Here is an 18,019-nt window from a genome sequence, read left to right as displayed (position 1 = left end):
GTACATCTTTATGTAGGTGGTACTTGGCCCAGGGCCTCCCCCATAAGAGCTGTTAAAGTAGAGGCAGTTTAGATAGATGAACAATTGCATATTTCCTTTGTGACTCACAGGTCTTAAGAGGGAGCTATAATGTCCTCTTCCCTAGTTATTTCCTCTTTACTCTGCACAGTATCATCAGGGATGGGATGTGTTCCAGAGAGATATTTTTATTTAGCAACATGAAAACTAGGCAACCTACTTTCTTGTTTTCAGTCAAATTGGAATCATTGCTATGGAAATATTTTGAGTTGGTAGACAAGAAGATTATAGATCTGCACACTAGTCTACCATCCATGATCTTGAACTTTGAGTTATTTTATTTTATTTTTTAGTGAGTCTTGTTAATGTCTGTGCTGTGATCAGGACTAATCACAAGTTTAATTACTTTATAATTGCACAGTAGAATTATGTGCTTGGATGTTTTCTCATCCTGAAGGAAAGCACAAAGGCTCTTCTTCACCATATTTTGTCCCTATTCTTTCTTTGTTATCTGTCTGCTATTTCTGCAGGTAATTAAAATCTATGAAATTCAGGACTAAATTCAATGGTTAAATAATTCATTGTATATTTAACAGACAAGCTGTACTCGTCACTTATTGAAGGTACAATTAAAAACACATAAAACTTTAATTCATATAATGTTTAATTGGTAGGTTTGAAGCCAATTATGGTACCAATGTACTCTTTCCCAACTTTAACTCCTACATTATTTTTCATTAAGAATGTTAAATGAAAAGAAATTGTCATTAAATATCAGAGAAAGCTGTCACTGAACTTAGCAGGTGGTATCTGTTAGCAAAGCTGAGATAACTTAGAGAAATGGCTCCAATGAAATCACTTCTTGGTAAGCCCTGTCAGGAAACACACACACACACACACACACACACACACACACACACACACACACACACACACACACACACACACACACACACTGCGGTTTTCTATATTTAAGAACTGAAATGATATTTATGCAGACCAGGAAACTGGAAAATATCAAACTAAGAGAAGATCAAAATGGAATAAGCATGAGCTGACATTTTTAAGACAATAAAATTGATTGTCTTGAAAAGAAAAAAAAATGAGACAATATACCTGAAGACCTAGGATTAGTCAGCTTAAAATCTTAAAGACTGCTGGCTAATTCTTTCCATATCTTAGATTCTGTTTCCCAGGAGGCCTTTTATATGGAAGGAAAAGTTAGAAAAAAAAAATTATGGCCTTTGGTTGAAGCCATGATCTGAGCCAGGGAAAGATAACTTTGTTCCTTCAGTTTCAACATATCCAGGAAAGGCTATAGTTTCTATTTGTAGTTTCAACAAAAACTAAAAAAAAAAATATATTTAAAACATTAAGATCCTCTTTGTCTTGTTTATTTTCTCCAATTTCTATGCCTTTTATACTTCTTTAATTAGAGAACCTGAAAGGAAAAAAGGTTATTTTGTATTGGAGGGCGAGAGCACTGCATAATTAGCATAAGAAAGGGCTAGAAATCATGCTGTCTCAAGTGAAAACTCTAAATTGTTTCACAATTCTAAGGGCATCTAAGGTGTCACAGCAGATTATTGTTTGTTTGTTTTTTTCCAAATACTGCAGGACACCTGAGTGGTAGTAAAGCTTCCTTGCATAATACTTGTTCTACCCTTCAGGGCTTCCTCTTTTCTTCAGAGGAAAGAAGCCTAAGTATGTTTTGTTACAGTTCCTCTAAGGCAGAGAGGACATACCATTGTTTAGCCTCTGCTTAACGACTTCCAGCAGCACATTCACTTTCAGATTTTAAGTAAAGTTAGTTTGCAATTTGTAAGCCTTTTCCAGGGCCAGAAGGCTAGCTGCAGAAAAAAGGCCACACACATATATATTTTTTAATTATTATTACCTTTAGTTGAACGAAGCAGTTGCCATTTAACAAAGTAGTTTTTAAGTACAGTATATCCTCATCAATGTCACCCCTTTCAACCCTGTCACCCATCGCTTTTCTAACTACCCCCTTCCCCTCACTGTTCCGAAATTTGTTGGATATAAATTGGATTCTTGTCTATATATTCCCTCTATTCATTGGTCTACCCATTTCCCCTTGCCCCAACTACTTTTTCTGATTACCCACCTCCTTTAACTTTATTGAAGAACTTAGCTTTTAGTTTCCTAAAGAATTACACTATTTGAAATCTCTCTTGAATCAGTTAATATATTTACCTATTCACATACCACCCAACATATTTACTTTTGAGTTTGGAAGCTAAATTTAGTTTCCATATATATAAGGGAAAACATAGATCCTTTGTCTCTCTTGGCCTGACTTATTTCACTTAACAAAAAGACATGTGAAGAAATGTTCGATATCTCTGGTATTAAAGGAAATGTGAATCAAAACAACACTGGGATTGTACCTCACCCCAGTTAGAATGGCCATCATCAAGCAAACAAAAAATAACAGGGCTGGGAAGGTGGCTCAGTGGTAGAGAGCTTGCCTTGTATGCATGTAGCCCTGGGTTCGATTCCTCAGCACCACATAAGCAAAAAGAAAAAAGCCGGAAGTGATGCTGTGGCTCAAGTGGTAGAGTGCTAGCCTTGAGCTGAAGAGCTGAGGGACAGCGCCCAGGCCCAGAGTTCAGGCCCCATGACCGGACCCAAAAAAAAAAAAAATAACAAATAGGTGCTGGCAAGGATATGGCCAAAAAGGAACCCTATATACTATTGCTAGGAATGTAAACTTGTTCAATCCCTGTGGATAGCAGTGTGAATGTTCCTCAAAAAATTAGACAAAGAACTACCCTATGATCCAGCAATTCTACTGCTAGGCATTTACCTAAAAAGATTACAAACCAGGATACAGTAAAGTCTCCAGCACAACCATGTTTATTGAAATACTAGTCAGCATATCCAAGATATGGACTCAGCCTAGTTGCCCCTCACTAGACAAATGGACCAAGAAAATGTGGCAGATACACACAATGGAATTTTACTCATTCATCTGGTATCATCTATTCACTGGCTCTTCTCTTAGACTTTCCTGATATCAAGTGCTTACTAGACAGAGAAGTTAGACTAGATCACTATTTCCTAAAATTCTGTGACCTTGTGCGTTATGGACTGCAAAAAAAAAAAATAGCAATGAGGTATGACATCTCTATCGTGGCTTGGTGTAGCCTGTTACTTGGAAAAGCAATCTGGAGTTTGCTTTTGGCTGAACTTCCTGTTAATTACATGCCTTACTGTCTCATGACCCCCACATGATATGATTAAAACTGTCCCTGAATTTCTCTTAGAATGCTTGTAGTTTGTTGATACTTTGATGATCAAATAAGATACATGAGTAAGGAAAACTTAAGGGATTAATTTTTCTCTCTGAGCTCTAGTTCATTTTAGTGATCAACTTTGTGGAAGGTAAGATGACTGTGGATATTATGGTATAGCAGTTACAGCTTGTGGTTTTAAAAAGGCAAATAATGCCAAAAAGGCTTATAAAAATAGCCCTGGGTTTCTGCCTCCAAACGTTTAGAAGCTTTTCTTTATCCCTGGTATTCTAAGATTTCATGATGTGCTCTTTTGTGGGTCTGTTTCCATTCAGTTCACTAGGTACTCAGTGGGAACTTTTAATCTGGAGTTATATGCCTTTCAGTTTTTGAAATTTTTTTCTTGTATAATTTCTTTGATAATTCTCTCCACATTTTTATAGAACATCTATTAATACAATGAAAGTGGAAGAAGGTTTAAATGAAACTTCCTCAATTACGTAATCTTAACTATAAAAATAGAAGTGAAGGTGATGTCAGGTGCTGGTCTGACTTGGCATATATTTATGCAAGGGTTATGAGTTTTATTGCAAGTGATTGTTGCTATTTGTTCACATTTTGTAAACATTAAGAGTTAAAATAGTCAACAATCACCCATAATATTTCAAAAGCTCACTATTTACACAGTGTATTCGAGCCAGAAGAAAAATTGACTACTAGGAACTGACTCCTAGAAAAGAACACAATTGGGCATGTGTGTGGAGAAAATGGATGAGAAGGTTAGTATACATGCATGTCAGTATACTCTTTTTCATTCTGACAAACCCCATTGCTGGGATTGTGAGTTTCCAGAGGTTGTGAAAATAAATAGGCATATATTTACAGCTCCTAGAAATTAGTGGATAGGTTCCAGGAATTTCCTGCTCACTGAGAATACAGATGTAAAGAGCAGAATCTGGAGCCAGTAGACGGATAAGGTAGTGAGAAACAAAATAATCCCCATAGCAGAGAGAATTGGAAATGAAATATCAACTTGAATCAATGAGAGAAACTGGAAATGAAGCAGTAATGCAAGATAGCCAAGTCATAGCATCAATATTGAATTACCTTTGCAGACATAGAGGGGTCATTTGTTGTCCTTGATCATGAAGAATAGGGTCAGGGAGTCATGCTGGCTGCAGCTTCCACATTCAGAGGCATTCGCTTCTGACTTCTTTCTCGCCTGCTCTGAATTAAAGATGACTTCTTTGCTGATTGCTATCTTACACGATCATGTATGGCTCACATGAACTTGTATGAACTCAGATATGGTTAGAGTGACAGAAACACTGACTGGCCCTGTAACTCAGCTCCTTCATTTATTATAAACTGAAAGAGATACATTAATGAAAAATATTTAATAATGATGTAAGAGTGAAATTAAGATGGCTCATAAGATATGGAGGAACCATTACTCAATAAGATGCCTGCTCAGATCTTTTCTGTATTGTGAATTCAACTTGCAAGGCCTGCCTTCCTTTTGTAATTACATATTTGAAAGGTCGAGTGAGGTGAAAGGACTTTGTATTTCTGAAGACTGGAGGAAAGTAAAGTCTCAGACTTAGACAAAGATGCATGCACACTTCAAAGCATTGATGTGTGTGTGTGTGTGTGTGTGTGCTTGCACATGCATGTGTGCACATGCACCCATGTGCACATCTGTTGAAAAGAAATGTCTGGTAAATATCTCTCCATGCTGAGGAAAAGGACACGATCAAATAACCATAATGATAATAATTAACATTTGCTGAAATAAATTGGATACCCTGCATTCTCATCTCATTTAGCTTTTACAATGACATTCTGCATGATTACCTCCATTCTATTTCTGATTGAGACTAGAGGCCAACTTCTAAGGCTTTGCAGGAAGAAGAAGATCAGACAGGCTTTGCGCCCATCTGTATGACTGGATGTTCCTGTACTTAATTAATTAAATAGCTTTCCCCCCCCCCCCCCCCGATCAAATTTAAAGCATGTGGAGGAAGTTTGCATACAATAGGCTTTAAAACTGGCCACCTTCTGATTTTATGCAAGAATAAATCTGATTGTATAACTTGCCAAAGAATTTCTGATATGAGTAGGTACTGTTCAGGGGGAAGCTTCAGGAGGAAGTAAGGCCTGTCTAGAACAAAACAGCATCCAGGGATCTCAGTGGAGGAATGAAGCAACCCTGTGATTATGTGCCATCTATGCATTTAATAGGGGAAGAAATTTCCTCTGACCTACTGTTTGGAAAATGAGCTGTGAAGTCGCCTCATTAAAAGGGGACAATGGAGCCTATTATTTGGTGGCTTATGCTTTAAGGAGGATTTGAAGCATTATCTCACTGTTGGCCAAGAGAGATGTTTCACCTTGGAAATTACCATCCAGATTGAACAGACCAAGAAAACTACGACTCTTTCCTAAGCTAGTAACTTCCATATTACATCTGCAATCAAACAACAACTGTTTGATTCCGATGAGAGAAAGGAGAAATTCCAGCAGGTTGATGTGTTTTCAAACAGCCAAAGACAGAACTGAAAGACTGAGGGAAAACAAAACAAAACAAAGACTAAATTTGTACCCCACTGCTAGATTTGTTAAAGGGAAGATGAATTCAGCCTCCCTGACCCCTTGAGAAGATAGCTTGTTGCTTACATCGCAGGTTGATGGTGGATATTGGATGAGTTTATGCGCCCTCTAGGGGCTGTTGTCATAGACTGGAGACTTTTTTTTTTCATAATGGAGAGGATGCTACTGGAACCTAGTTGGTTGTCTGAGGTTTTTCCCCTATGTAAATAACTTATGAAAACAATTTAAGAAGAGAAAGGATTTACATTGGCTTATGATTTCAGAAGTTGTAGCCCATGCTAGCTAGTTCCATGAAGCAGAACATCATGATGGAGAGAATGTGCAAAGTTGCTCATCTCATAGTGATCAGCAAGCCAGTGGATAAGACAGAGAGACAAGATATAAGCCTTAAGGACATGACCCCAGTGATCTCATTATTCCAACTAACCTCCATCTCTGTAAATTTCCATCAGGTCCCAAATCACACCATCAAATCATGTCATCAGATTTTGAATTCATCCTTGTATCAACTCATTGATTAGGTCAGAGCCTTCATGACTCAATCACCTGTCAATAATTTTATCCATCAGACAGTAGCCAAGTCCTTTGATACTTTATATCTAATCCATAACGTGGATAGAGATCAGAAGTGCTGTAAAACATCCCACCCCCTGACATGCACATGCCAGAGAAGGATCCAGTTCAGACTGAGGTTGAGAAAATGTACCTTTAAAGACAACTCTTATAGGTCAATACCTAGTACATAGTAAACCCTCAGTAAGTGGCCAATATTGTTATTATGACTAAAGAGTAAGCACAATAAACAACTGCTCTGGTGAAGAAATTGCTCTCATTGCTTCTGCCATAAACTTTTCACTTGTCTGAGCTACTTAGCCGAGTCTATTATCTGTCTATTATCTTCTATTTCCTGAGAGAGAGAGAGGGGGGTGGGGGAGAGACTCCCATCAGGATCTCCTATGTTGAAATCTAAACTTGGTATGTCTTCCTGATGAAATGTAGATTGCAGATCCTTGAACCACAAGACATGACAGAAGAGAGAATATCTGGTATTTTGGGCTTCTGTAATGGGAAGTGGGACCTTGATTCACATCTAGCTTAATAACATAGGTTCTGCAGCATAGAGACAAAAGAACAATAAATTCCCCTTTCACTGAGATATTTTAGACAGAGATTTGGAGATGGATAAGAGATTTATTATCATGAAAATGGCTGATAGAGAAATGAATATCTTCATATGTTGTTCTAATACAGTACCAAGTTTATACTGAAGATTGGAACTAGAAGAGAGGTAAGAAATCCTCATTTTTCTTTTGTTCTTTTCATTCCACTAAAATTATTGATGCTAAAGATATTCCTAACATTCCAATTATTCAATGGTAACTTCTATTCTGTATCTTAGTAGTCTGCAGTATATGACACCTTACACTCTAGGAAACATTCTTTATTCTCTTGACTTCTGTGATACTCATGTTGATTTCTTTGGAAACTTTTCTGCCTGTCTCATAAATCGTAAAGTTAAATAGGGCTTAATCCTTGGTTTTTTCCTTATTCTGCACATTCTTATCACTGATACTGTCTATTTGTATGAACTATACTACCAGATAAGATATAATATTTAAGTGACCCCTCTCCCCAAACACTGTAGAATGGACAGTATCTTTTATCTTCCTCTTCCATCTATTATTCCCATATTTCTATCATATTTGCTACTGCAGGTATTTGATAAAATACTCAGGTAAGAGAAGTATGGAGTATTCTAGAGTCCTTCTCTATTCTAGAGTCCTTACATACATGTTCAACTGCAGTGGGTTTATTTGTTCCTAGGTTGTTTTTTTTGGTAACATATTATATCCTCTCATTCCTCTCTAGTCAAAGTATTTGTCAACATGTCATTGCATTAGGCAAGAAGTTTCTTGCAGTTATATTTGATTTTATATTCATAAGTCCCGAGAACTAGGACCACCATTTTAATGTAACTTAACACTAAAGATATACAAATAGAAACCAGTGAGTAAATTTGCTGTTTCAGAGAATTTGTTTCAGGAGATCATTGAAAACTTATCTAAGCAAGGCAACCGATTTGCTCAGCTGGGCAAATACTCTTTCATTGGACAACAACCTGATCAAGTATCTTATAAATAAGACAACCATTTTCTTATCAGGACATCATGCGTATGTATCCATCCACCATTATTAAACAATTGTTATCATCAATCTCACCCAATCCTAACCACTCATTTTAAGCCATTTGAAGGCCAGTCTCCAAGGACCTTAGTGTCCTTAAGGACACTAAGACTTGGCCTAGGTGTTTTTCTTTCTTATTTTAGTGTATTTAATAAGTTCAGCTCTGCCTTTAATAGGTTTTCTTGGTAAGCTAGACACATAATCAAGCTCAACAAAGTTTCGTGCTTTTATTTTATGCTCCATTAAATAACTGGCAGAAACTTGGGGTGGGGTGTTGTATCAAAGGAATATGGGGAGGGGAGAGAAGGAAAATATTAGACACTTCTAGTAACTTCTAGAGATCTACCAGACAGCATATTAATCACATTGTATTTTATACGTAAAAATGTCTTTTATATTTAAAATGTCTTTTATACTTTTTTTTTTTTGGTTGTGGGGCTTGAACTCTGGGCCTAGGCACTGTCCCTCAGCTCTTCAGCTCAAGGCTAGCGCTCTACCACTTGAGTACCACTTCCGTTAAATGTTCTTAATTAAGAAAAAAAGCCAGTAGATGGAAAATTTTGTCTGCAGTAGGCTTATGACATAGATACTAGAAATGGTTTTATGGGTATATAATCATCTCTGAATTCATCAAATGGTAAAGATAAATTAGGTGCAGCTTTTCATAGATCTAAAAATAAAAATAACATTCAATTTGATATAAGGGAATATATAAAAGAGAGATGTGCTTCGTTTTATCTATATGAGAATTCGACATTGTGGTAATGGAATGATGTACACTGGGGTTAACTGTACTAGATATTTGACGTGGAAAGCACCCTGATGTTTGAAATAAATGAGCTGATAGTGAACTGATAAACCTTATAGAAGGAGCCAATAATGAGCTTTGCAGAGGTTAGGGAAAAGGAGATGAATAAATTATGCTTCATTAATCCTTGATGTTCAGGGAGAATTATCATGAGACCTTAAATCCCTGAATTTACAAATCCTTATAGACCTCATTCTGAGTCATTGACAAGGTAAGAGATAGTGCCCAAAGTGAATCCCCTCAAATTACAAATGCTAAGTTGTTAGACTTAGTCTACTTGGCTAAATTGCTAGCTTAAATATTTCCTCCCATGCTCATCCTATATTGATTCAAAAAAAAGCAACATAAAATATATTCCTCTGCAAAATTATAAATTGCCCTTATGTTAAAAACTTTTCATTGAAATTTGCATATTTAATCTAGGAATGTCACAATCCTACTGTATAGGTCATGCTCTTAATTAGTCAAAGGTAATCTTTATTAGATCTGGAATGTAAATGATCTTGTTTTCACCTAGAAGGAGGCATGATTGTTGCACATCAATTTGTTTTCTTCACTTGGAGAAGTGCAATATTAAGGATGAAAATTGCCTCAGCTCCCCCAAGGGTGCATGGTGCTACCTGGCTGGGTGGTCAACCATTTCCCCAGCATTCAGTCAAACATAGAATTTATCCCAAATAAGACTATGTAAATATGGGTGGCCAATTATAAGTCACTCTTCAAATCTGATCTTATATTTTTCTGAACTTGAAATATACTGATCAGTTATTTTCAGTTTTACTTGGAAAATACTTTTCCTATACTTTGTATAGAAGCAATTCCCAGCTGTGATAGTACATCTTGATTGCCAACTTAATTGGATTGAAAGATGACTGGGAGATTAGAAAAGCCACATCTTGGAGTGTTTCTTACAGACATTAGAATCTTGAGAGTTCTCACGGAACTGATAGTATAATCCTCTAAAGGAGTCACTGGGGCTGGGAAGGTGGCTCAATGGTAGAGTGCTTGCCTTGCATGCCTGAGGCCCTGAGTTTGATTCCTCAGCACTACACACGCAGAAAAAACAGTGGTGCTGTGGCTCAAGTGGTAGAGCACTAGCCTTGAGCTGAAGAGCTGAGGGGCAGTGCCCAGGCCCAGAGTTCAGGCCCTACAACCGACAAACAAAAAAGACAAATCATTTTTAGGAAATAAATTACCTAAAGATTCCATCACTGGGCTGGGAATGTGGCTTAGTGGCAGAGTGCTTGCCTAACATGCATGAAGCCCTGGATTTGATTCTTCAGTACTATATAAACAGAAAAAGCTGGAGGTGGCTCTGTGGCTCAAGTGGTAGAGTGCTAGCCTTGAGCTGAAGAGCTGAGGGACAGCGCCCAGGCCCAGACTTCAGGCACCATGACTGGCAAAAAAAAAAAAAAAGGAGTCACTATTTGATTAGACTATTGGGAAATGGTGGAAGTGTGGGAAGTGGGGCCAATCTGGAGGAAGCTCTAGCACATATTGTTAAATAATAGTTATTGACCCTGGGCCTTCCCTGTTGGTTATCACCCTTTGTTTCCTAGCTAACAGGAGATGAGCAGCTTTCCTTTATCATGTCCTTATTTTGGGATGTTTCTGCCTTGCCTTAGGCCTAAAAACACCAGAGCCCTCAGCCTTGCCTGAAACCTCTAAAAACATGATCCAAAATAAACTTTTTCTTCTTTAGCTGACATGGTCAGTCACTTTGTCACAGTGACAGAAAGGCTACTGACATGTAGGCCGAGTAATTTGTCTAGGAAAGATAAAAGAATGAAAAACAAAGTCATACTACAAGATCTTTTCTAAATTTCACCCCTTAAGTACTTTGTTCCACAATTCACTGATTCAGACCTTCACATCCATGAACTGTTACAGCATTCAAATCAAACAGTGTGAAATTAACAAAAAAATATATTTTCTATACTTGCAAATCTCCCAGCTCGAAACGAGATCTTCTCTTAGTGTCTTAGTGGCTAAGAAAATAGAAATGAACCTAAATGGTAAAAATCTGGCTCACACTGACATTGTCTATTATGTGCAGAAACTCTCTATGTGTGTATGTGTGTGTGTTAGTTTATGTGATCTGTTAAAAAAATGTGTGAAAATTACCTGATATATTCTGCAATATGCAGTACGGATTTTCAACCTTTTCTTTTTCTACAGGAAAGGCTTCTTTTGCACTTCTAGTTTAATTTGAGGCTCAATATTTCCCTGCAGTGGGAGATAAAACAGTTATTTATTCAAACATTCATGAGTGTTTGTTTACTATTTTCTATGTAAAAAGCACCACTTTAGTTTTTAGTGACATGGAGATACATAAAACAGAGGATCCATTTTTCAAGCGGCATTTGATATATAGAGCTAACGTTTGTTGTCTCAAAGAAAAGCAAATGAAAGGAAATGACATTGTAAAGCTATACAATTCTAAAAGAACTTAGGCTCGTAAGTTTTCAAATAATGTCCTGTTGATCCTCAAAGGTACCTACAAAAGGCAATACTGTCTTTTTGAAAAGCTTCTCTTTACTTTATAGATACTCATCATTAACTTAGGAAAATATTGTGGCCTGGGAATCATTGTCAATTGTATTTTTGTAGCAGAGCAGGGGAAAAAAACCCTCATTCTGTTCTGTTTTGTTTAAAGGAGTGGAACATTGAGCAATTCTTGAAATAGAAAATGACATTTTAGCTATCATGTAGTGTAATTATAGCCTTCTGCAAAGACTATATCTATCAAGTCAAACTATTAAAAACAAAGCTCTTCAGTGCAGTAAATCCAAAATGCACTTGGTCACTTTTTCTAGTATATATCAGCTTTTAATATAAGTAAATATTTCTTAGGAAGAAATATTAAATATTCTGCTTCATGTGCATATCAAGTCTATTTTTCTTGTTTTTGACTCAGTCAAGATGATAGCAATCTGGTGCTTTACAAAAAATATATTACATGTTTTCACTAATGAAATCATTGGCATAATCATTGAAGTGTATAAGACACTAAATTATATCCTAGGAAATAACTACATGAAAGGAAAGAAAACCCTCACAATTCCAAGTTATCTGAAATTTAAGTGTATGGTCAAAGTAAAAAGTGCAATGGGAATGGGTGGCCAGAGTTAGGGGCTAGGAGTCACCAGATAAAGAGAGGTAGACCAGAGTAGAAAGCTGAGTAGAAAGAGAAAGTCATGAAGGGAAGGAAAACAGTAGGGGTCATGTCATAGAAGGGTGACTTTTAATGTAGAATTTAACTTTATTCCCAATGCCAGAGATATAGATCTTCACTTTGCTAAAAGCATGTTGAAGTCATGGTAAGAATGACCCATTTTTAGTAATATTTACATTAAAAATATTATATTTTACAAATATTGCTGGGTGCTGATGGCTCACCCCTGTAATCCTAGTTACTCAGGAGGTTAACATCTGAGGAACACAGCTCAAAGCCAGCCTAGAAAGGAAAGTCCATGAGACTCTCATCTCCAATGAACTACCCAAAATGCCAGAAGTGGAGCTGTGACTCAAGTGGTAAAATGCTAACCTTGAGCAAAAGAAAGTAAGGACAGCACTTGGCTCTACCTTCAAACTACAGGACTACAACATACAAAAGAAAAAAATACATTTAATATTGATATTTTACCCTACTCACTTCAAGATTCATTCTTAGCATGTTAAAAAAGCTTATTTTTAAATCAAGTACAAATTTGATTGTGAATTTATGCGGACTTTTAAATGTAATATTGCATGATTAGCATTTTACATGCTAATTATGAATTTATTTAATTAGTTTATCTACAGTAGTTTTAGTACCTCATACATAGTTTAACAATTTATTAGTATATGTTCATTAAACAAAATGAGTCTACTAATGACATTTTCTACATATATGAATACCATGACATATACACCCCTGTTACCCACTCTTGTTCCCTTTTCCTCTTTCCTCTTTCCAGATAATCCTCCTTCTAATTTCATGCCTTTCTTTTTCTCTCCTTTTGTTAGATTTTATATATGAAAGAAAATATATAATATTTGTTTTTCTGAGTCTGGCTTATTTCAATTCCCATAGTAATAGCTACTTCCAAACATTTGCCTTCAAAGACCACAATTTCATTCTTTTTTATGGCTACATAATACATTCTCTCTCTCCTCCCCTCTCTATATATAGTGTGTATATGCTCTCTCTTTATATATAGTGTGTATATATACACACACATATATATTTATCACATTTTGCTTATCCATTCATTCTTGATTGGTACCTGGATTGATTCTGTGTCTTGGCTATTGTGAATTGTGAATTGTGCTGTGACCAACGTAAGTCTACAGTAACAAAATCCATTGTAATTGTAAAAGCCAAATGAACGGAAAGGAAAATGAAGGAAAGAAAGAATAATACAAAGGATGCATATGGAAATATGGAAGCACATTGTATGCGGGTGTAGGAATACTATAGTGAAACTCCTTTGTACAAGAAATATATGCTAAGCTAAAGAAAAAAAAAGCAAATGGCAGGTGTCTTTGGTGTATACCAACTTAGATTCCCTCTGATACATACCCTGGGGAGGTATAGCAACATCATATATAGCACTTCTGCTTTTAGGGTTGTAAGCACCCTCCATTCTGATTTCCATAGCAGCTGCACTAATTTCATTCCCACCAGCCATGTCTAAGTGTTCCTTTTTCCCTCACAGCATCACCAGCATTTGTGCATATTTTTGGTGGGGATGGAGTGAGGCTGAGTGGGAGCACTGTCGTGGGGCTTGAATTCAGGGTCAGGTGTCTATCCCTGAGCTTTATTTGCTCCAGGCTAATGCTTTAATATTTGACCCACAGTGCCATTTCATGGTTTTTTTTGGTAGTTAATTCAAGAAGAGTCTCCCAGTCTTTCCTGTCCAGGCTGTCTTTGATGCACAATCCTCAAATCCCAGCCTCCTGAGTAGCTAGGAATTTAGGCCACCAGTGCCTGCCTTGTACCTAGTTTTGCTTTTGAATTATTCTACTTTTATGATTACTGTAAGTTATTTTGCAACTTGCAATTTGTGCATATAATATTTTCTGTCCTAAGGTCATTGAAGGAGTGTGGCAATGTATACAAAACACCAAATTTGTGGTTAATGACACTGGTTTCAGTGTTCAGTTCTGGTATTTACAATTTGTGATCTTAACTAATGTACCTAGCTTCTCTTGAGCTTTGGTTTCCTAAAACATAAACTTAGTATTACTATGGTTACTCTTAGTACTATTTTGAGAAAGACAATTAATAATTGAGGAGTGTTTAGAACAGTCCCTGGCTCATGGATACACAATACCTAAGAGTTATCTATCATTGTCAATATTGCTATTAGTGTGAAGCTTGATAACAATATTTAGCTCTCTTTGAAGATAAAGGGAATAATGAGTAACACTATCTCCTGCAGATTAGAGCACTTCCATAAGAAAAACATAGGAAATAAACTCAAAGGGAACTTGATCGCCTGATTTAGTGGGATTGAATGTCTGCTCAAATCCTGTCTCTTAGCCTCTGGGTAAATGGGAGCTACTTATTATTCTAGAGCAAGAGGGTATTTTAATGAAAGCAATGATGTAAAAAAAAATCAATAGCTAGTCTTGTTTTTCCCCCACAGTTTAAACAAACCCCAATATTATTAACCTTTTCCTATCAGATTTGGTGCTTTCTGCATCAATCCTGTAATTCTCCTGGTAGCTTTTCATTTATGTAGATGTAATCTCTATTTAAGTGAGATTACTCCTTCCTACAGACAACTCCTGGTTAGCTACAGAAAATTTAAAAAATGGAATTGTCTAATCATATATTAAAAAAAACTGAAGAGCAAAATCCCAAGTCTGTCTAACAAAATAAATTCAATGGTCAAATCCTGTAAAGAATATTTTGAGGGGTACTTTCTTATTGAAATCTCTGTGTGTATGATGTGGGTATGGGTGTGTGTACATGAATGTGTGTGTGTGTGTGTGTGTGTGTGTGTGTGTGTGTGTGTGTTTGTACTCATGCACGTTCTTCAACAATTTAATCTCTCAATTACTAATCTAGAGAATTCATCAAGGCTGAGCAGGTTTAGAGCTGGTTAAGAAGACAGATACACTGGATATAGTATCTGAGTGTGCACAGCTTCACTTGCTGCTCTTTCTTGGACCAGCTGAGAGAGTAATTCATAATGAACCATCTAGATTCTTCAAAATCCACAATCCATACTTCTTAAACCAAATGGGTCATGAAGTTTTATTTATACAAGGTCAGAAATTTGGTTCTCTTAAAGAAACAATAAATAAAAACACAACCAAAACTTAAGCCAACACAGTTTCCAAAAACCATTGTGATGTGCTATGTTTCCTTTCAGAACAAAATAGTTAAAGGAGGGACATGACCTTACTGTGATTTTGGCACCTTTACTAAAATCAATAACTACTGTTTTTGCTTACTTGGGATTGGAGTTATTTTGTTCCTTCCTAGCAACAATGGGCAGTTGTGAATGATATTACTTGTGTTTCATAATACTCTTTGGAAAGGCTTTATTTAAATGGCCTTTTCTTTTTAGATAAATGTGTTTCACCACCGATATATCAAAGATACCATTGAAGTAATTAAAACAAATGCCAGTTTAGGAACTCAGTATTTAGAAATCATAGGAAGTATCCCTTTTAGTAAAAATTAAAACACGTCCATTCTTTTTTATACTCATCTTCCATTAAAATTGTGCCCTAAAACTTTATATATTTTCTTTTTTTATTGTGAAAATACCATACAGAGGGGTTACAATTACATGAGCAAGGTAATGAGTACATTTCTAACCAAGCATTGTTGCCTCCTCCTTTGTTTCCCCTTCCCATCCCTTCCCATCTCCCTCTTTTTTTGCCCACTATTTTACTCTGTGACTGATTACTACTTACAAACATGTACACTAAGGGAACTTCCATTTTAAGACACCCACTGCTCAATTTCGTTATAATGTCTCCCTTTAATGAAGTAAAAGAACGAGAGTAAAAGCCCAGAGACATGATATGGGCTGTGCTCAAAAAGGTAAGGAAAGGGCTGAGGGGAACTGCTTGGAATTTGATTTTGAAATTTAAAAGGAGCATTGGCTAGGGTATATGACAATAATTTGTAATAACATTTTACAAATTAAAAAAACCATGTATCACCATAAAAAAAGTTTATTGCCAACTGTCAGACAAGTTGATGTTAGGTGAAATGAACCCCGAGATAAGGATTCAAATGTTTTTTTTTTCTTGCGATGGTTTCCAATATATTTATAAGATGATTTCTTTGTTGCTTTGTATGTCCCTCCCCCAGTGTATACGCCCCACTTTCACTGTATTTGATGTTGGTATAATTTGTGGAGGGGAAGGGAAAAAACAAATTGTTTAAATAGGGATACAGGTGGACCCATTGCAACAATGAGATGTACAAGATGTTATGTCGAAAAATGAACTTTAAAACTTTGGTGGGGTGGGGAGCAGGGAGGGTGATAGTAGGGGGGAGTAGGGGTGGGGGTTTGGAGAGGGGAAGGGATGGTATGGGGAAACAAAGGAGGAGGCAACAATGCTTGATCAGAAATGTACTCACTATCTTGCCCATGTAATTGTAACCCCTCTGTATTTTCACAAATAAAAAAAAAGTTTATTGCCTTCTTTAGTCATTTCACCCCATTAATATCCCTCAACAGAAATGTATACTATAGACATACTGTATAGACATATAGAATAAGAATTGTTTTATCCCCTCCTATCTTTGCACCCAAGAGGTTGCTATTGCCCCCAAGGAGAATTCAAATTCCCTGTCAGATGGTTGTGTTTAAGAGAGATTATGAAAAGGATGTAGAGAAGAGGAACTGCGTGTAGGATAAAGAGTTATAGCAATCAGGACTGATGTCTCTTTACAAGGAAATCCTCAGAGTTCTTTCAAGAAGAACTGCAGCCAGGTACTGTATCCCCAGCATGATGTCCAAAGGAATCCACTGACAGAGAAGAGGGATTTCTCTTTTATCCATATGAATACATATACCAATACTTACTCATCAGTATCTGTCAGAGAGGGTAAAAAGCTGCTTATTCTAAACCTGGCTATAGGAATGTTGATACTGTAATATCAGAAAAACTATGCCATCAGCTGGTGTTTTTCAGATGCAGTTTTTAAAAATACTTCTTGAGTCCTTTGCTCTTTCCATTCCATGTGATGGAGGTAAATTACAGCAAGAGTATGTTTCATTAGCCCCAGTTTAAACTCTGGGCTTTCTCAAAAGAAAGATGCGAGTGTTGCCATGGGAAACAGGGACGTGAATCTACCTCAATCTATGTATCTTGCAAGAGAAGAATGCAGGCAAAATGCAAAAGTAGTGACAGTGATCACAACGTTTATTAGGAAAGGAATATGTCAGAGAATGGAGATTACATTGCATAATGTCATGGGAAGATGGGACTTCAGCTCATCTGTTATCTTTGGGGTATAGATTTGAGCATGAGATTCAACTAGAGGAATTATGCACAATGTATGCACAGTGGTAGAGTTCTGATTATGATTGTGGCCTTGGTTGGTCATTTTCACACTTCTGTTTTCTCCAGGTTCCAGAGAAGCTGTTATTGTTGTTCTTAGTTGAGGAGCACAATCTGGTTCCCATGAGATGGTTTCCCTTGCTCCAGGGTCCAGCCTAAATAATGTAAAGAATTATGTTCATTTGGGGATGATCTGTCCTACAAGGCTCTGCTGTTCCTCATAGAGTTAGATTTAGTCCTTTGTCATAAAGATGTTATTCATCAGTCCTGTCTTTCTTCGAATCCCAGGTAATTACAATGTGATTATAGAGAGAATGGATTAGAACAATAATAAACACAAACTGGAAGCAAGTTTTTCTCCGGCTTTTAGTTAACACTTTCAATACACTAAAAATGAATGGTCTTTTTGGTGAGACCAATTAGCCTTTGGAGTTGGAGTACTGATTGAAATTACCTATAAAATAATCACTATCTCTATATCCAGTCTACAGGGCTGAAGTTACCTGTGAGTCAGGAAGTTTAATTAAACTTTTTTCCCTGTGATCTTGTGATCTCACTCTCTATTTTGAGTTTCCTTTGCACTTCTCCATAGCTCATGGACAGCTACTACCTGTTGGGTCTTCGTCTG

The sequence above is a fragment of the Dipodomys spectabilis genome, unplaced genomic scaffold, assembly GCF_019054845.1.
Source record: "Dipodomys spectabilis isolate Male_0828 unplaced genomic scaffold, ASM1905484v1 ptg000026l, whole genome shotgun sequence".
In the NCBI taxonomy this organism is placed as follows: domain Eukaryota; kingdom Metazoa; phylum Chordata; class Mammalia; order Rodentia; family Heteromyidae; genus Dipodomys; species Dipodomys spectabilis.
Note: the sequence above shows the minus strand (reverse complement) of the source record.